The sequence below is a fragment of the Gambusia affinis genome, linkage group LG22, assembly GCF_019740435.1.
Source record: "Gambusia affinis linkage group LG22, SWU_Gaff_1.0, whole genome shotgun sequence".
Taxonomy (NCBI): Eukaryota; Metazoa; Chordata; class Actinopteri; order Cyprinodontiformes; family Poeciliidae; genus Gambusia; species Gambusia affinis.
This window is the reverse complement of record NC_057889.1, coordinates 2,175,891-2,193,922: the sequence shown is the minus strand read 5'-3', so window position 1 is coordinate 2,193,922 and position 18,032 is coordinate 2,175,891. Positions and strand designations below refer to the sequence as shown.

Here is an 18,032-nt window from a genome sequence, read left to right as displayed (position 1 = left end):
TGCTTTTTACGTCGCCATGGTAACTCCAAATCCCACCAAAAGTAATAGCTCCCCTCCCGGGAACAAGCTGCACGTTTTGATACCACTTTTGTGGGTGGGCTCGCAGCAGTACGAGCCGCACTCACGGTGACGGAAGAAAAAGTTAAGAATAATAATAAAGAGACGTTCTATTGGGTGTAGATTAATAGGTGCCTGCCATGCAATGCGTGGAGGCAGGCCCCAAATATAATTTTTAAGAATACTTTTCAAATAGTTTAGTTCAGTATTTAGTAAGTTAAAATGAAAATGAAGTTTAATACACATTGGATGTTTACTGGACTGAAATGTGTAAAAGTTGGTAAAGAAAAACTAATAAACTAAAAGATGATAGAAAGCTCTAGTTGTGTGGAAGGAAAAGCTGCAACATCCAGTTTAATCACATTCATCAGAGTGAAACTGCAAACTGAGAGATTTATTTACTTTTTTAGTATTGGCCAGTTATAATAGTTCAGTCAAATCCTCTCCTTTCTCAGATCATATAATTGGTTGCTACGGTAACTGTCCAACTAAGGCTTTTTCAGCTCTATAGATTTGGCTTTTAAAGATTTTATTTGCCAACATTTCCACTTGAAAAACAAGGAGGGTTACACAGAACAAAAATGTTTTCCTTTTACTTAGAAAATAAAAGTTAAAGGATCAAATCAATCCTTAAATAACTGGTAAAACAAAATGTGCAGTAAAGATTTACTGGTACGGTGACTCACTGGAAAATGGATAAATTCCTCCGAGGGCAGATCTGAACGTCGCTTTCTTTACTTTTATATTTGCTCTTTCTCTGATGCTTCCTTATCACAGACTAGAATCCCTGAAGGATTTGGTGAAATTTAAAAGCTACGTTTCAGGATTTTACCTGTGTAATTTATTAAGATGTGAAGAATATCTCCCTCCCGTTCACAAAATGGCTTTTGAATCGGTCAGACAAATTTCTATTTTCCACGCTTGGATCACCGTAGATATTTGGACCTAGAACTGAACAAATACAGGTGTTAATATGGCTTTAAGGTTAATATCAGATTATATATTTAATGTACTGGAGTCTAAACCTTCACATCAATTTAAAACCTATAGAAGCTCTAATGTGACATGTTCTGTACAGTTCAACTCAAACAGGTTTATCGGTTTTCAACTGAGGTACAATAAAGATTCCACTGGTTCAAAAACTTTAAAAGGTTTTATTTTAATGCACTAAGACCTGCAAGAAATCTGTTCTTTCATTATAAGGTTTGTTCTCAGAGGTGTTGTGTTTAGTTAAATGTTTCCCCTTAGGGTTTGTCTGATGGGATGTGATAGAATATCAGCTGGCGGTAATGCAGCATTAGTGCGGCAAGTATGAATTGAAAATGCTGGATCAAGACAGATCAGCAGATGAGGGCAGAGAAAAGATTAAAGAAGCAGGTTAAAGGCTCCAGATATGATTAACTTTTATTAGAGCCACCGTTTTTTCTGAGTCAGCTGCAGAGTTAGCCATAGATCAATGTCAGCCATGTTCCACTTTTAGCTTTGCGGCCTGATCAGCCTGCAACCCTCATTATATCACAGCACCTCTGCTCTCACTCACATATGTGTGTGTATTTGCATCATAACCCATTTATCTGCACATTTCTATTCCTACATGACCTTTAACCGTCTTTATTATGTGGAATTCTTCATCCAGATTAATGTGAAAGACTTGAATTATGTGTATGACACAGAGTGCATGCTTGTATCTCTGGTATTACATTGTCTGACTCCCCTGTTGGCTACAGAAGTGTGAGTTCTGTTAACAGCCACATTTCGGCAATACAAGCTTGCGTGTGTGTGCGTGGAAAACTGATAAAAGGAGGAGATGGCCAGGGGGAGAAACACAACTCTTTTTCAGCAGCGCTTCCTGCTACATTCAGCCTCCAGGCATTACAAAACGAGGCCTGAATCACAGATGGGAAATCCAAGAGATCTTAGAAAGCGCTGCATGGTGTCAACAAGCTTATAGTGACCCGTAAATCTAAAACACTGCTCAAGATTCAGATTATATTTTGTTCTGTAAGAGATGCCAATTAAGTAATGATTCTTAGCTAATAGGCCTTCCAGCAATTAATCAACTAATAATTAATTGTTTACTAGATTAAAATGAGTTCCAATCCGTCAACTAGTAATGTCTGCTTTGACCTCATTTCAGTGTTGTAGTTTGACCTCCATTCAGAAGAGGGCGCCACTGGCCATGGAGCCAGTTTTAAGAGAAACAAAGATGGCGGACGGTGGATCCCTTAACAGGAAAGTGAAACAGTTCAAGCAGAATCTGGTGTGGGATACAAAATGCTCTTTATTTTTATAAAATATAAACAATAATCAGCTCCAGCCGTTTCTGTCCAGACTGGTAAATAAAATCTGCCATCCTGAATATTTCTCTGTTTATGGGGAGATAACTGTGTGGCAGATTTAGTTTATTTATCTTTTATTTTTATAAAAATAAAAGTTTGTTTTCCTTCCCAGTGTTGATTTAATTCGGCTCAGTTTGACACATTAATGTCATCAGGAGAAACTGAGGAGAAAAAATATGAATGAAAATAATTTATTTCTCTTTAAATAAAGGGCATGCTTCAGTGAACGCTTCCTGAGCACATTAGAGCTGAATATTATTTCTAAATTATTGCAATGTGACATTCATGAGCATTTGAACAGAAAATTGGGTTTATTTCATGGCTTTAATTGGTTTGCACAAGGTATCCTTGGCTGCTGCGGTGTTTCATGCAAATTGAGTCAGATTGACTTCACCCGTCCCAGGCGATTAAATTAGTTTGACTTCAACCATGCAGCGACTTGTGGATTTTTCTTTCTATAAACTTCATTGCTGGAAGCTCTCTGGTACGTCAGATGTTCCTGAAGTCTGTCTTCCTGAAAGTCAGAAATACTTTGTGCTCATTTTTCAGAGTAAACAGGAATCCCCTATTTTTATGCATAAACATCCAGGAAAGAGGAAAATAAACAGCAGCCAAGTTTAACACCAACTCTGGGACCGAAGGAAGCACTCAGTGAATTATTTGGAGTTTTACTCAAGTAAAGCTGTTAAAATTCAGTTCTGAATTAATTATAGTGTAACATTCAGTGACAAACAGAGAAAAAGCATCTTCACATATGAGACAAATATTAAATTCATCATTATAAAAGGTTACAACATGTAATGCAAACAGCTCAGCTGAGAAACACCTGGATAAAACAGTTACATAGATACTCAAAAAGCTAAAAATATAATTCACAAGCAGAGTTTAGAGCTACTCTAAAGTTGATGGTCAGTGCAGCAACCATTCTTCCAGAACATCAAGAGTAAAATTAAAATATCAGAAAATGTTTTACTGTTGCAAAATCCAGGATTACAAAATATAAGGAAGATTTTGAATTCAGTTGTTTTTTTTTTTACAATTTAACTCAAAAATGGTGAAATCTGCAGTCTGCTTTAATTCTGTTTATAGGAATAAGTTGTTTTCAAGGTTTGAATTGGTTATTAATTTTAAATGCACAAAACCTACATGACTTAAATGTGAGTTATTTTCTCCTGCAGTTTTTCTATTTGGGGTTTCACAGGGATGTGTTTTGGGTCGCCTGCTGTTTTGCACAAGCTTCCTTTGGGCTCCATTTTATTGAATATTTCCTCTGTTTATTTGTAAATAATATGCAAGCCTATATGTCTGTTCATTAGAACCCTTGTTAAAATATGTAAATGGTATGAAAAACAAGATGAAGTTGAACTTTGTCATCTTTAGTTGCAGTTTTTATGAAATCTTACACATTAAGATAAAATAAGAGTTCAGTTTTATGCAGTTGAGACTTTTAGTCTGTGTTGGTTATTATTTTTCTTCACTTTTCACACTGTTGATAATAATTTATCATGACTTGAGTGAATTGATGGTGTCAAATGAACAACTTTGAACTGATCTAAATGTTTTCTGTTAAAATTTGAGGAACATTTTCTTCTTTCCTTCTCATTTCTGGGGATCATTTATGATCCTCTGTTCTGGGTTTTTATAGAGACTGACTATAAACTGGTTTAGTCATTTCTATTGTTGGAAAAGTCAGAAGCCTTCTTCATGTTTATTCTATAGCAAGGATTGATTTTCAACAAGCAGAGTTGAACTTCATGAAATATTAATATTACTTTCACTCTTTCCTTCATCTTCTCTTCATGTTCCCCCTGCTCTTGAAATGTATTCATGTATAGTTTCTATATTCTGAGCACATATTTTGGATAACAAAAAACATTTATTGCTCACCAAAATGGCAGCGTGTTTTTATTTTAAATGTAGTCTTCTCCAGCCATGAAACCCTTTTCCACCGTGGCTCCTGCAGAGAATCGGCCGTCTTTGGCGAATCCCAGCTTCTTTGAACTGAGCTGCTGTTTGTGAGCTGCTAGAAGGCTTGTCACATTCAGTGTGCCAGAAAGACTGCTGCTGTTTAAATTTGATATGAGAACTGAGCTTGGATAAATCATTTTTCGCATAAATCAAAAGCGCGCTCAGTTGCACAAAGAGTTTGTGCCGCTTTAAGTGTGACAAATTACCTCAAAGCTCCTTCAGCAGAAAGATCACAGATCAGGGTTCAGCTTTCCGCTCATGTTCGTGATTTCACCGTCTCCAAACCTTGATTTCTATTTGTTGATTTGTTTTTGTTTCTGTTATTTAAACTTTTTGCTAAAGCCAATAATGAAATGTTCTACTTTTTAAAATCGGACGTCTTTTCGGGGTCTGCAGCCTGGTAGTGTGCATGCAGAGTGAAAGATTGGACGGAAAACAAATAGGACAGCAGAGGCCCCTGCTACCAGACCTGCAGGCTTCCTGGCATCTCACAAACCACCGAGCGTGACGGTGTGTGTTTGTGTGTGTGTTGCTTTTACATGTTTGGAAGTGTGTGAATGTGAGGCACGTGTTTTACCTCGTATGCCGGCGTTTATCAGTGTTAGTTTGTGTTTTCTGTTGTTGGCTGGTTTCCGCCTCACAGGATGAAACGGCAGAAGAGAGAGCAGAGCTTAATGACGGCAGCAGGATTCATTTGCGTACAGGTGTGCTTACACATGAGCAGACAGGTAGAGCCTGTGAGCTGCATGTCCTGTCACACTCTGACAGATGGGCTTTTCAGACATTTTCTGTAAGTGTTAAAAAAAACAGACAGGTTGTAGGTGTGTGTGTGTGTGTGTGTGTATGTATGTAATGTATAGGCATTTCTATACCACCATCTGTGGAGGGATGCTGGTTTAGACTGAAATATTGCTCCATTCATCACCCAGCTGAACCCACACAAAGTGTCATCACTTTCTCTGTGTGTGTGCTTGCATCGATATACTGTGTGCGTGAGTGTGTGTGCGTGTGTGAGTGTGTGTGTGATGGAGAATGACCACAGATCCATTGTACAGAATTCTTCATGTGGAAAACCTCTCCCTCTGCCTGCCACCGAACATTCATCTACTACACTGCATCTGGGTGTGTGTGTGTGTGTTGGACCAGGGGCTACAGAGTGACAGATGATTTCCTGCCTGCATGAAGCAAACTAACCTGAGAGTTGCTGCTACTGTATGTCAGGCTTAACACAGACACACGAACAGGAAGAGCATGGATGGAGGCCGGCAGAGTTTCCTGCAGCAGCCAGTGGAGGGATGAGACGATGCTAACAGGTTCACATCACGAGCCAGGTGACGGCTGTGAATATTTACCATATTTTTATGAATCCATCTCCAATGAAGGTTAAAAATGTTGTGAAACTCTAAAAATGAAGCACCGATTCAAACCGTAGTTAGAACTATGTTATACAACCATATGTGGAAATTATGCTTAAAGTGGAAATAGAAACTCCCAGAAATGAAATATGATGCAAAAAAGTTAAACTTTCTCAGTAACACTAGCAGTTTGGAGCAGTAACTGTCAGCATCGTAACAACCTCGACTGATTTCATCAGATTCAGGCGTCAGAAATCTGAATAGCATTTTGTAACAAAAATAAACCAAATAATCCTCACTATTATTCTTCCTTAAATAAAACTTACTCTTAATTTAATGGTTATTAATTTCCTTTCTCTACATTAAAATCAGCCATTATAATAAACACAGAGACACAATTCAGCAAAAACTGGATCTGTAGAGAAATGACCGGCTGTGTTTTCAGTGTTAAAACAGAAAACCATAAGCATGCCTGATGTACGTCAGTATAGACTGTAAATATTACAGCCTTTCTGGCCATTAGTTTGTCTACGTTTAGATAAAACCATTAAGAATGACTTGTATTGTATTAGTGTTTAGTTTCCTGACAGACTCCATAAACTGTGTCATTATTTTAGCTGAGGTGAGAAACTGGATTCATCTATTCAAACTTGGAGGAAAAGTACTTTTTACTTATTTACTTGCATCTGAATAAATATTAATGTATTTGTTCTGATATTGAGAGATTATACTAATGACTGTAGACTCCTGCACTACAGCACAGGCAGAAGGGACTAATAATGAACAATGGAGGTTTGGTCACACAGGAGCCTAATGCAGGTTGTGCAAAGATGCCCACAGGACAGTCAGCATATAAATAGCTGGATGTCAGGCAGTGACAGAGAAAGAAACAAGTAACACCATGTCTAAGGAACATCTGGAAAAGCTTCGTCTGACAAACCGATAAGGCGGTTTATCTCCTGGATGATTCTGAAGTTAAAAGTGGATCCATCCAAAACAGAGGAGAGTTTTCAGGAATTTTTATTCTTACACAGTTTTGTCATTTTAGTTGAGATCCCATGATGCATTGTTGCTAACCAACAAGAACACAAGTTTTAACTTTTGGTGTTTAAATAAACCCCAGATCAGAACCAGCCAATCAGAGCCGAGAACAATGAATGCTGCTCTTGATTGGCTGTTTTGCAATTATCAGCCAATAGCACATCAAGTAGCACTGAAGCTTGGGTGTTTCAGCTTCCCTAGATTCATATTTTTCTGAAATACTTTGGCTACACTCATAAAAAAAATATGCATACCCACGAGTTACGTTCCACAGAACTGCAATAAGCTCGGTCCTCTGTTCTGAATGTTGTGATTAAGATGTAACTTTTCTGAGATGCAGTTGGTTCTGCAGCTCTGCTTTACTAAAAACTGAATTTGAAACTCGAAATCACTTCAGATAACGTCGTTTCAGCCAGTTTTCTCTAGGAGTAAAGATGAAGTTAAATCAAACACAAACTAAATCTAGAAATTCTTCTAAATGTTTTGCACTCATTTACATTTCCTTCAGACTAATGCAGATGGTAAACATTGTGATTTTTGTTCTTTCATCACCGTTTGGTTCTGTGCATATGTAATTAGCATAATTTAAATGTTTGAGTGCATTAATTTACACTTATCCTGCTGAGATGCATATAAGCTGCAATTTTAAAATGTCATTATAACAGCTTGTTGTCTGTTTCGTTTGCTCCTCTGATACTTTTACCCAATCTCCTCTCCCACCTTGTTACCCCAAACTAATAATAATAAAAAAAATACTTCTACGTTCTCTGCACAATGGCTTTTCTTTGTCCCTCACTCTACTATTTAAATTCCTTTAAACTGTCATCGTCACTCTTTCTCGCCCTTCGCCCACTCTCCATCCTCTCAGGCTCTGAAGTTTCTTCAGTGGATAGAAGCAGAAATAGAGCCGGGCTGTGAAACCGAGCCAGAACAGAAACCAGCTCCGCCTCTCTCGTTTTCTGTGACAGATCTTTCATCCGCTTTATTGTTCAAAGCCTCGTCTGGATTTAGATGCTGATTTCTCTGTACTGAGACATGACAGGAGGAATGGACAAGTTTGGACAGAAAGAAACGTGTAGATTAAAGAGGAAGAGGAGGAAGATGAGGGAGGAAGACAGTGAAGATCCACTCTGGTTCATGTGAGGATGATGTGTGACCGTCTCACTCTAATGGTTCCTGTTTCTTCAGGATATGACATCAGTAGCTGCGTTTCTATTACAAAACTTTAATATTTAGTTTATGTGCTTTACTTCAGAAATGCGATTAAAATCACGTGTTCATGCGATGAGTCAATGAAGAACCTGCAGCGCCGTCATCCACCTACCACTTCCTGTTGCGACCTTCATCATTTAACCTGCAGTAACATCCGGTTGTTGAACATCTGAGAAAAAAATATTTGTGTCACAGTTTTGCGGAATACACTAATTTTGATGCAGCTGAGAAATCACCAAAACAGGCAGCATGCACTGGCTGGTCTCCCACAGGACTAGACACAGACTTTTAATAAACATTTTAAGAAAACTTTATCAAGAAAACAACGTTCTCAGTTATCAGTGCCAGCCTGTCATTAATCCGATCAATAACCAATAAGAGCGTAGCCCCATCTGGATGGTCGTAATGTTGGTGCTAAAGTCAAGATTTATTCTTTTTAGATGTTTTTATGCAACTGTTTTTCAATCTTAGAACTTTCTGAAGGAATATTTTGTTCTCATCCTCAAACTACAATAATTATCATTTTAAGTCCTGAGTTTATCTGAAACGTTTGACTTTGTGTCTTAACGTCTGTTTTTGCGTATCGTTCCATCTTCTGGGTAAACACTACACTAAACTTATTTGTATCTGTCTCCAATTTTATTTTCAGTAAAGAGCTCAGCTCTGCTGTTCTCGCAGTGAATCCAATCCTCCTGGGTTTCCTCCTGTCATGGCACAGCCAGGCTGCCCGTCTGCAAAGTTTCTTCAAAGAGCTTTGCTACATAACAATATGAAACAGAGGAGAAAAGAGACGGCTAACTAGATCGCTGCCTCCCACAAGAGACAGAGGGGAAAAAAACAGATCACAGCGAGAACACTTCAGTTTTTTAGAGTCTGAAAACATCTGCATGTTGCATTGCTGAGTGACTGTTTTCCTTTATGGATCCAAGCTTTAAAAATTTATATTATTCCTGTTGTTTCAGTTCTGCACTTCACTAAATGGATCAATACCCCCCCCCAATTACACACACATCTGCACAAATATACCTTCATTAAAAAAGAAGGATTTGCTGAGTTTATGTGCATAGGCGACGATCTGCATATGCAAGCAGAAATGTTTCCACACCAGAGCAAATACCTCTGCATGAGCTCAGGCTGCGCGGCACCAGACGCTGGTGGAACTGGAAGAGCATGAATACATAAGCAGAACCGGGTGAAGCTTCTCTCCCAGCAGCTCCAGCCTCATGTTTTTCAAACACTTCCAAAAAAACTGTGGAAAACACGGGTCTCGTCTCTCTGTGGGGAGAACGCAGCCGCTCTAACAAGGAGCCAGAGGAGCAGGGCGGTTGTTAAAAAAATCATTTTTTGGGGGTTAAAAAACATCCTCTTTTCTTGTCTTTTTTTTTTTAGCTCCACCTTTAGATACCAATCCTCATGAGCAGTTTGGCTCTGAAGTCATGTCACTTCTTCTTATTGAAGTGCCTGTTCTAGAAACCAAATGTAGATGGCAGTCTCCCCATCATGTGGGAGTTAAGGTCTGCAGAGTCGGTCCCCTGCAGAAGTCGTTGCCAAGATGCTTCAGATGTGACAACTTCACCCCCTCTTTCCCTGAAAAAACCCAAAATGGTGACAAAAATATCATAACTCCTTCTGTTAATGATTATTTGAACAAGTGAAAATGGTGATAATTTCCTGGAAGGAGAAGCGCCGTCTGTCTGTTGGGGAAACGTCTATAAATGGATCAGATCAGAGTCTCTGCTCAAGAGTGTTTACTTGGCCCACTTTCACACAGATGAGAGGGAATAACACACGGCTCTGATAAGGAGCGGATGGAGCCTGTGAATCCAAACTAAGACCCTTTCATTTGTAAAATGATGGGAACCCAACCGTCTGCTGCCAGATTCTTGTTTCTGGTCCCAAACTGACCGTCCAGAGAGAGCGACCTGCCGCCGTTCTGCTTTTCCTACAGACAAGAGAACCTGTCAGATCTGCTGTGTCTTCTCTGGCTGATGAGAGCAGACAGGATGTTGATGTTGTTGTTTGTGTCCAGACTTTGAGAAACCCTGAGGTAGAAGATGCATGTTCCACTGTTTGCTTGTATTTCTGTTCTGCTGTTAGGCCTTTGAACGCTGCTCAGTGTGTCACTGGGACACAAACACAGATTGGGTTTCCAAATGCATTGATTTTCTTTGGGAAAGAACTTAACTTTCTGTCTAAGTGACAGCCGTGCTGCGTATCAGGTTGCTGTGGACAAACAGGCAATAGATTGCCTTTTAAACACAGAACAGAAACCAGCACATTGTGGGATTTGAATTTAAGGCATTGCAAGATTTTGTGCTTAGTTTGGATCGGAGAAGAAAATGATCAGAGAAAAAAGGTTATCAAATGTTTAGATGGGTTTTGCCCCTGAGATCTTTTTATATGATCAGAAGCAGAGTGTATTACTGCTGTTCAACATGCTCAACAATATCTGATGTTTCCCTGCAGCAAAAAGATCTCTAAGATGAAAACTGCTAAACAAAAAGAGAGATTGAACATTTTATTCCAACTATTTCTATAACCACTTTTCTGTGCACTGGTTGAGGTACAGCCTGGACTGGTTACCAGTCCAACACATGGTTACATGGAGACACACAGGACACACTATTCACACACATTCACACACTGCATTCATGGAGAGAACAAACTCCATGCCAGGCAACAGTTTTATCTTTCTAGAGAAAAGTTTTTGCAGATTTCAGTGAGGCTGAAGCAGGAAGAGCTGCTGCACTAAAACACAGCTGAGCTCTGGGGATTAAGTCACTATGACATCATAAATGAACCTTGTGGCTCCATGTTTGATTCAGGAAGTCCTGGTTGCTTTGAAGCAATCTGATTGGCTGACACGTTTTAGCTTTGTGCTACACTGCCCCCTATGGGTTTGGCATGTGTAAGTCAAGGCGTATTTATGCGGCTTCATATGGATGGAAACTTTTCTGAAACTGACTCTGTGTGTTATTATTAGTTTTTTAAATGATGTGGTGGTGATATTTGTTTTTATAAAGAACCAGCTACATAAGTAAAAAGCCTCCAGGCCAATTATATAATCCAGGATCCATATATATTTGCACATGATCCAGTTACGCTTTAGTTTCACTTATTCTTTAGGAGTTCTGGCCAATATAAAACTATAAACTGCAATTAAATGGAGAAATAATAGAACATCAATATCAATAAGGCATTAGGTATTTATAATCTATTCTGCAGTATTTTTTTTTAGTGCAGTGACAAATGTTTAAAATTAAAAAAAGTGTAAAATATTGACATTGGGAGGCAACTCTTAATCTGATTTTTATGTAATTATTTAAATTCTCTGAGAATCTCCCAGAGCCTTTAAAGCTTTTTAGGGATTTAACCTGCTTCAATTAAAATAGTCGAATCCACAGAAACTATTCATTTAAACTATTCATTCATTGGAGTCATTGACTCGGAAACTTTCCCTAATGGAATTTTCCAGTAAGAGAAGAAATGAGCTATTATCAACTGTCCCTGGCTGTTTCTTCTTTCTGTCGTCCCGTCTCTCCCCTTCAGCGGAACAGAAATCCCCCTGCTCCCTCATTCACCACCATTGTGTGCATTAGTGAGTCGGCTTATATAAATATGTAAATGGATTTTGCTCGACCAGCCAGAACTAGGCCATCATCTCCTCTGTGAACACCTGAATAAAAGTGAAAGATAGTGGACAGAGAAAGAAAGGCCAGGGGTGAAAAGCTTAACAAAATATCTCACTTCAGCAGGCGTGCCGCTTCTTGATTTGGATTAAAACGACACGGATCCGTCCTGAACCGCCAACATACCTACGGCAGCACATCTAACCTCACAGTGTCAAGTTTAGGAAAGTGTTTACAATCCTTTTCCTTTATTTGAATGTAAACTTTGAGACTGAAGGCATGTCTGGACGTCTGGTGTTTTTTTGTATTTCAATATTTTTGATTATTTTGCTGTGGTTTATTTATTCCCAGTAGGTTTTGTCATTTTGTATCATTTATTGTTCTAATGTTTGTTCTTTTTCTGTTGTATTTAGTCCTTTAAGATCAGTGTTGATCTTTTTCTCTTTATTCATTGGTATAAAAAAACTTACTGGTTTCCCTTGTTTGCTGTTGGATTCTTACGTTTCACTGTTTGTCCCTCTGTGCTTCCCGTCCCATTTTCCTCATGCTTCTGTTCTAAGTTTCATTTGATTATTTGATTAAAATCACGTCAAACCACAAACATATGTTCCAAATCAAGTGAGAAGGCAATGCAGTAATATAAGGGAGTCATTCTCATTCCTGTGAAGTGACATTTTCTGAAGTTTGCAACTCAATTTTGAGTTCATGCTTTACCCAAGATCATGAAGACCTCATGAAAATCAGGTTTCAGCAGCTTTGAGGGTTTCATCACTGAAACATGGCAGCAATGTATGGAGGGAGAAAGTTAAAGTCAGTTAAATAAAATCATTTGATACATGTATCAGAGGTAAAATTACAGATGAATCTTAAATAAGGAGTGAATTTAACAAAGAGAGAAAACAGTTTTTATTTAATGCAGAAGTTAAGATGGAAAAGTTTCAAAGTCGGGGGAAGCGTTTGATTTGACTTTCATGTCGATACCGGAGCGGTGGACTGAGACGATTCCTAGCAGGAAGATCAAAGTGACCTGAGCGCAGGAAGTGGAATTGGCATAAAATAGTCCCATTAATTTTGGATCCCTGGATTGTTGGTTGGAGGAATTTTTAGGTTTTTCTCCTCGGAGCTCAGAAAGCGCCGGCATCCAGGTAGAAATGAGAAGTGAAGGGGAAACATCTGGTGGCTTTCAGCTACTTCAAAGTGCTGGATATTTCCAGAGAGACTTCAGCTTGTTAAAATATCATTTTCTGTGTTTTATTGCTGTAAGTATTACTGGAAAGGAGTGAAAGAACCATTAGGGCTACTTGGGTTTTATTTCATTTTAAAAGAAGACAAAAAAAGAGAAAACTTAAAGGCAATTATCAACCCAAAGTGATTCATAGTAAAATTAGAGTCAGCAAAGAAAGTATTCATGAAATACATTAAAACTAGAAACTCCCAGTTTGTGATCCATAAACTTATAATTTTATGGACTTTTTAAATGTATTTTTGATAAATTTGACAAAAGTTGAGAATAAAATTCTTTGATGCGTAAATGGAAATAATCTTATGATTTCTTTGTTTTCAGAAGAATTCAAAATAACTACGTATGTATTTATATTTCATCAGAACAATAAAAAGAGAAATCTAGGCTTAATAAAAAACATTTAGATTTGTTATTTTTTATTTTCTAATAAGATTGTTTTTGTTCCCATCCTGTATGAAATGAATGAGATGCAACTCAAAACGTGAATTTGGTGTGGAGAGAGTTGACTATATGGTTTGTTGTCCTGATGTTGAACATTTATTTGAGATTGTGACGTTGATATTACTGTTGATGTTGTTTTAATTTCACAGTGTGTGTGTGTGTGTGTGTGTGTGAGTGTGGGTGTGTGTGTGTGTGTGTGTGTGTGTGTGTGTGTGTGTGTGTGTGTGTGTGTGTGTGTGTGTGATCTAAAAGTGTTATTTGGACTGGATCAGTCAAATATAAAAAATGACGTTTAGGTTTATTTTTCGTGCATATTATTATTTTTTATTTATTTAATTAAGTTTAATTATTAATGATTAATTTTCAGTGTAGAAATTGTTTGATGTATTTCAGTCTTTATTTACTATGTTTTAGGCTGATAAATATTCAAATTCTTGCTTGTTTTTAGAAATGATTGGTTGTAATCTCTGGTCCTATCCCAGTGCTGTTTTGCATTTATGTTGACAATATTGTGCTGTTTCAAAAAGTGTTTTTTTAAAAAGTCTGCTTTTGCATCTCTGTATCCAGTTCTGCTTCAAAAAGTCCAGACACGTTTGTTTGACTGTGATTTAGGTTGAGTCGGGTCGGGTGATGTCACTTCCCCTCAACTATTAACTGTTTCCTCCCGTCACCTCCTCTCACACTGACAGATTTTTGTGATGACTCATCCTGCTGCACGACCAAAACCGGCCCAGACTGACACATTCTTCCCCAACTGGGAATCAATTCAAACATGGCAAAAAACCCAACAATGTAACCCAACAAGACACGTCTTCTTCTCTGGGTTAAAAAAGAAAGACTGATGGATGAAGGGTGGGGCAGACAAAATTAAAAATAAGATGAATAATATAAAAAATAGAAATAGCAACAATCATTTTCTGTAAGTGCTGAAGAGAAACCATGAAAAAAATCAGATTGAAGCAGAAACGACTTCAGAGAAGGACACAGAGAGGAGAAAGGCTGAGAGGCAGAACGAGTGAAGAACAGAAAGACAATGTGTTGGAGGTGTTAATCAGAGGCTGTAGGTGTGTGTGTGTGTGTGTGTGTGTGTGTCTGGCAGTATCTCAGGGCTACATCAGTGGCCATTAGTATTTTTCAGCACGAACACACACTTTGACAGGTCGGCTGCTACTGCCCGCAGAGAGGAAAATCTGTGTGTGTGTGAATGTGTGTGTGAATGTGTTTGTAGTTTGACCTTTTCTTTCATCTGTTTATCTCACCTCCAGCTGAACTTTGATGATCTAATCTGCACACACACTCCGTCTTCGTCTGAAATGGTTCAGCACATCATGTATGGATGATTCAAACGTTCAGCAGCGCCGCTTTGCTCCAATGTTTTCCTTCACTTTTCTCTCTTAAAATTCAAAAACATTTACATTTTCTTTACATTTCCTCAGTTTTATCTCATTTTTTTATTCTGTCATTTACGGTAATAGTTAGAATATCACTGGTCTGCTTCAACCTACAATCATACATCTATTATTTTCTGAACCAGAAACTTCTGATTTTACCATATCCTTTTTTATTAAAATGTATAAAATATTTAGTAATGGAGAAACTAAGCCACTAATTTATTCCGTTTTGTTTCAACATCCTGCAGATTTCTTATTAAATGTTGTAGAAATATTCAAAATCCTTTCACAAAAACATCCAACAAGTTTTCTGAAATAAACCAGTGAAGTCTGGTCCTAAAACTAACTCTGCTTTCTGTAGGAAGTTCTTATTCTTCTTTATCTGTCAGATTTATTCTGGAAAGTTTCTTTTATTCTTAAATCAATCAGCAGTGTCATTGTGTTAGCGTGTCTATCTGTGGTGAAACTGTGAGGGATTAATTCAAAGTTAAAGTAACAGATTCCTGTAGTTTTATAACAAAAGTTGTTGTTTTTTTACTGATTGATCGACTTCTTTTCTTGTCCAGTTGACACTTTTCTTTGACATATTTTTAAAGATTTCTCTTGTAAACCAGTTATTTTGTATCTTTTTCAATGTTTTCTTTTGTTTCTACATCTTTTTGTATTACATTGTTTTTCCACTTGTTTTTTTTGTTTGTGGCATTTTTTTGTTGCCATTTCTGTCTGTTGGTTTTCTGATTTTTGTATTCCCCGTTTCTGAGTTATGTCTCTGTGTATTTTTATATTCCTCCTTCCTTCTCTTGTTTTTCCTTTTTTCCATCCTGTTCTGTCGTTAGTATTCCTCTTATATATCTGGATTGATCTGTAATCCTTTTTTTTACTGTTCTTACCTTCCTCTTTCTGGCTGTCCTTTCTCCTTTCCTTCTTCTTATCCTCTTTCTTTGTTTCCTTTCCCGTTAGTCTCAAGTCTTCTCTTGTTTTCTGTCATTAACTCGTCTGTCTGTCCGTCTCCAGGTCATCTATATTTATATTTTTCCAATTTCTTCTTTTCTTTGCACTAAACATGTGTATTCACATGTGTGTGTGTGTGTGTGTGTGTGCGTGTGTTTGGTCTCTGAAGCTTTGCCGCATCCTTAGTTTGGCTCACATAAACACACACAGACACAAATGCTTGCATGCACACGCTGGAACACACACTCTGGGAATAAGGCAGCTTGTTGTTATCAGCTCCTACATCAGTCATCTGTCAGCACAACTTTTATCTCTACATCTCTGTCTGTCTGTCTCTCTGCCTCGTTTGTCCTCACTCGCTCTTTCTGTCTCCATAACACACACACACACACACACTCAAAGCGAAGCAGCACGTCTCTTTCTTCTTATCGTTCCTCTCTGGTAGAACTGCAGAATAAATCAACTGCAGCAAAAAAAAAAAAAAAAAAACAGAGATGAAGACAGGAAGATAGTGGCGTGGTGGATGCAGAGAGGGCCTTGATGCGAGGCAACATGACAGATATATGTGCAGCACATTTTATATTCGCATGCAGAGAAAGGGACAGACTGCAAAACGACAAAAAGCGAGAAGGAAATGAAAGATGGTTACATGAAAAACTTGCAAATCTATTTGTAAACTGCACTCATAGCTCTGGGTGGTCTTCATATCCGGCTCTCAGTCTTTAAATTCTGCCAGTTTCTTTACAATCACTGACACTCTGTCCTCCTCTTCAAACGCCCAAATCATCTCTGACTCGTTCCAACAACCCAACCTGAGCGTTTCCTCCAGTAACCTCATTTCTAATCTGGTCCATTTGGATTAGAGTGGATCCATAACTACATAACCAAATATTCCTTAACATGCATTAAAACACAGAATGAAAGCTAACGTCCACAGTCTTACAGCCAATCAGAAGCAAGGAAACAGAAACAAGGGAACTGTGAATAGGTGGAAAGTTTGCAGCATTTTCAGCTCTGTGACTTCCTGCCTGTTAAAATAAAATGAAAAGATGCAGATGAATATTTTTTTTTTCATAAATAGTGACATTCTTTATGGTCATGTTCATAAAGATCACAGTATGTTTATGCTCCTCTTCTAGGACCTGAAACTTTTCCTTTCTGCAACCTGCTATATTATTTCCCCACTTAATCATTAAGCCTCCAAACGAAGGGGGGGAAAAAAATCAAATTGCGAGTTAATGAGGTGCTGATAGTATTATTTCACAGCCGGGTTCCTGTGTGCAGCCACTGCTGCCGGATCCCGACCTGTTAGTACAACAAATTAGGAGTTCAGTTTGTGTTCTTACCCACAGCAAACCTTAGGAGGAGCCTCCATGTTCGCCTCAAGGACACTTCAGCTTCTTCTGCTAGCAAGCTGAACCGTTACTGAGATGTAAAACACCATCTAATATGACAATTGTAAGTTCTTCATTCTAGCAGCATGTTTGTAAAAATCAACATAAAAGAAAGTAATTTTGTGTTTAAAGAAGGAAATAATACAGTTGTAGTTCAGTAGCAATTCTAAAAAACAAAAACTTGTAGAAACAAATTTTGAAGCATTATTAAAGCAAAAGGAGCCCCAACTCAATGTTGGCTAGGTAGACACACAGGATTTTTGTAAATGTAATTTATTTTAATAATCTATTTATAAGCCTCTAATTTCCTCAGAAAAATTTTACTTTTTTTGCTGGAAGTCATAATGAAACCACATAGAAAAGAAACCGCCTTTATTGTAGAGCAAAGGGGAAATTCAGGCGTAACAATGTAATTTATGAAGGTTCACACAAAAAGAAAAAGGTCTTAAGGTGTTAAAAACAATATTTTAAAAACAAGATAAGCAATAACCATATAAAGCCAAACGTTTCGATATTTATATTTATTGACATACTCATTTGGATATTTTTTTTAATTACTTATTTGTTGCTATTGTTTGTGGTTCATTATTCATTCATCCTGGAAGCTGATTTTTAGTTGTGATGATTAAGAACATGATCCATGTTCTGGTTTTGAATAGATGGTTAGAAATACTTCATTTTGCTGTTCATCAGAATAACTTCACCAACATTTAAACTGCTACGGTTTCTTAGTTTCTCATCTCAGCAGTTCCATCATTGAAAATGTGCTGCTGATAAAACAGGCAAATAAGATGCATCTGAAAGCCATCCATCAAGCCGCTCGATGTGTTTAGTTTTCCAGATGTGTGAGGAAGGTGAGCTTTTTAAAGAAACATGAAGGCCAGAGCAGAGCAAGCACCTCTACTGTTTGGAAATGTCACCAATCCATCAGTCTGATAGGTAAAGGCCAGTCCTCTCATTATACTGGATGTGTGTGTGCGTGTGTGTGTGTGTGGGGGTGTGTGTGTGTGT

At 37.9% G+C, this 18,032-nt stretch overlaps 1 protein-coding gene across 2 annotated transcripts in view; it reads left to right on the top strand.

Moving 5' to 3' along the window:
* Positions 1 to 18,032, top strand: part of galnt14 (UDP-N-acetyl-alpha-D-galactosamine:polypeptide N-acetylgalactosaminyltransferase 14 (GalNAc-T14)) — a 145,711-nt gene that overhangs the window by 70,537 nt on the left and 57,142 nt on the right. The gene's annotated exons all lie outside the window — the stretch shown is intronic.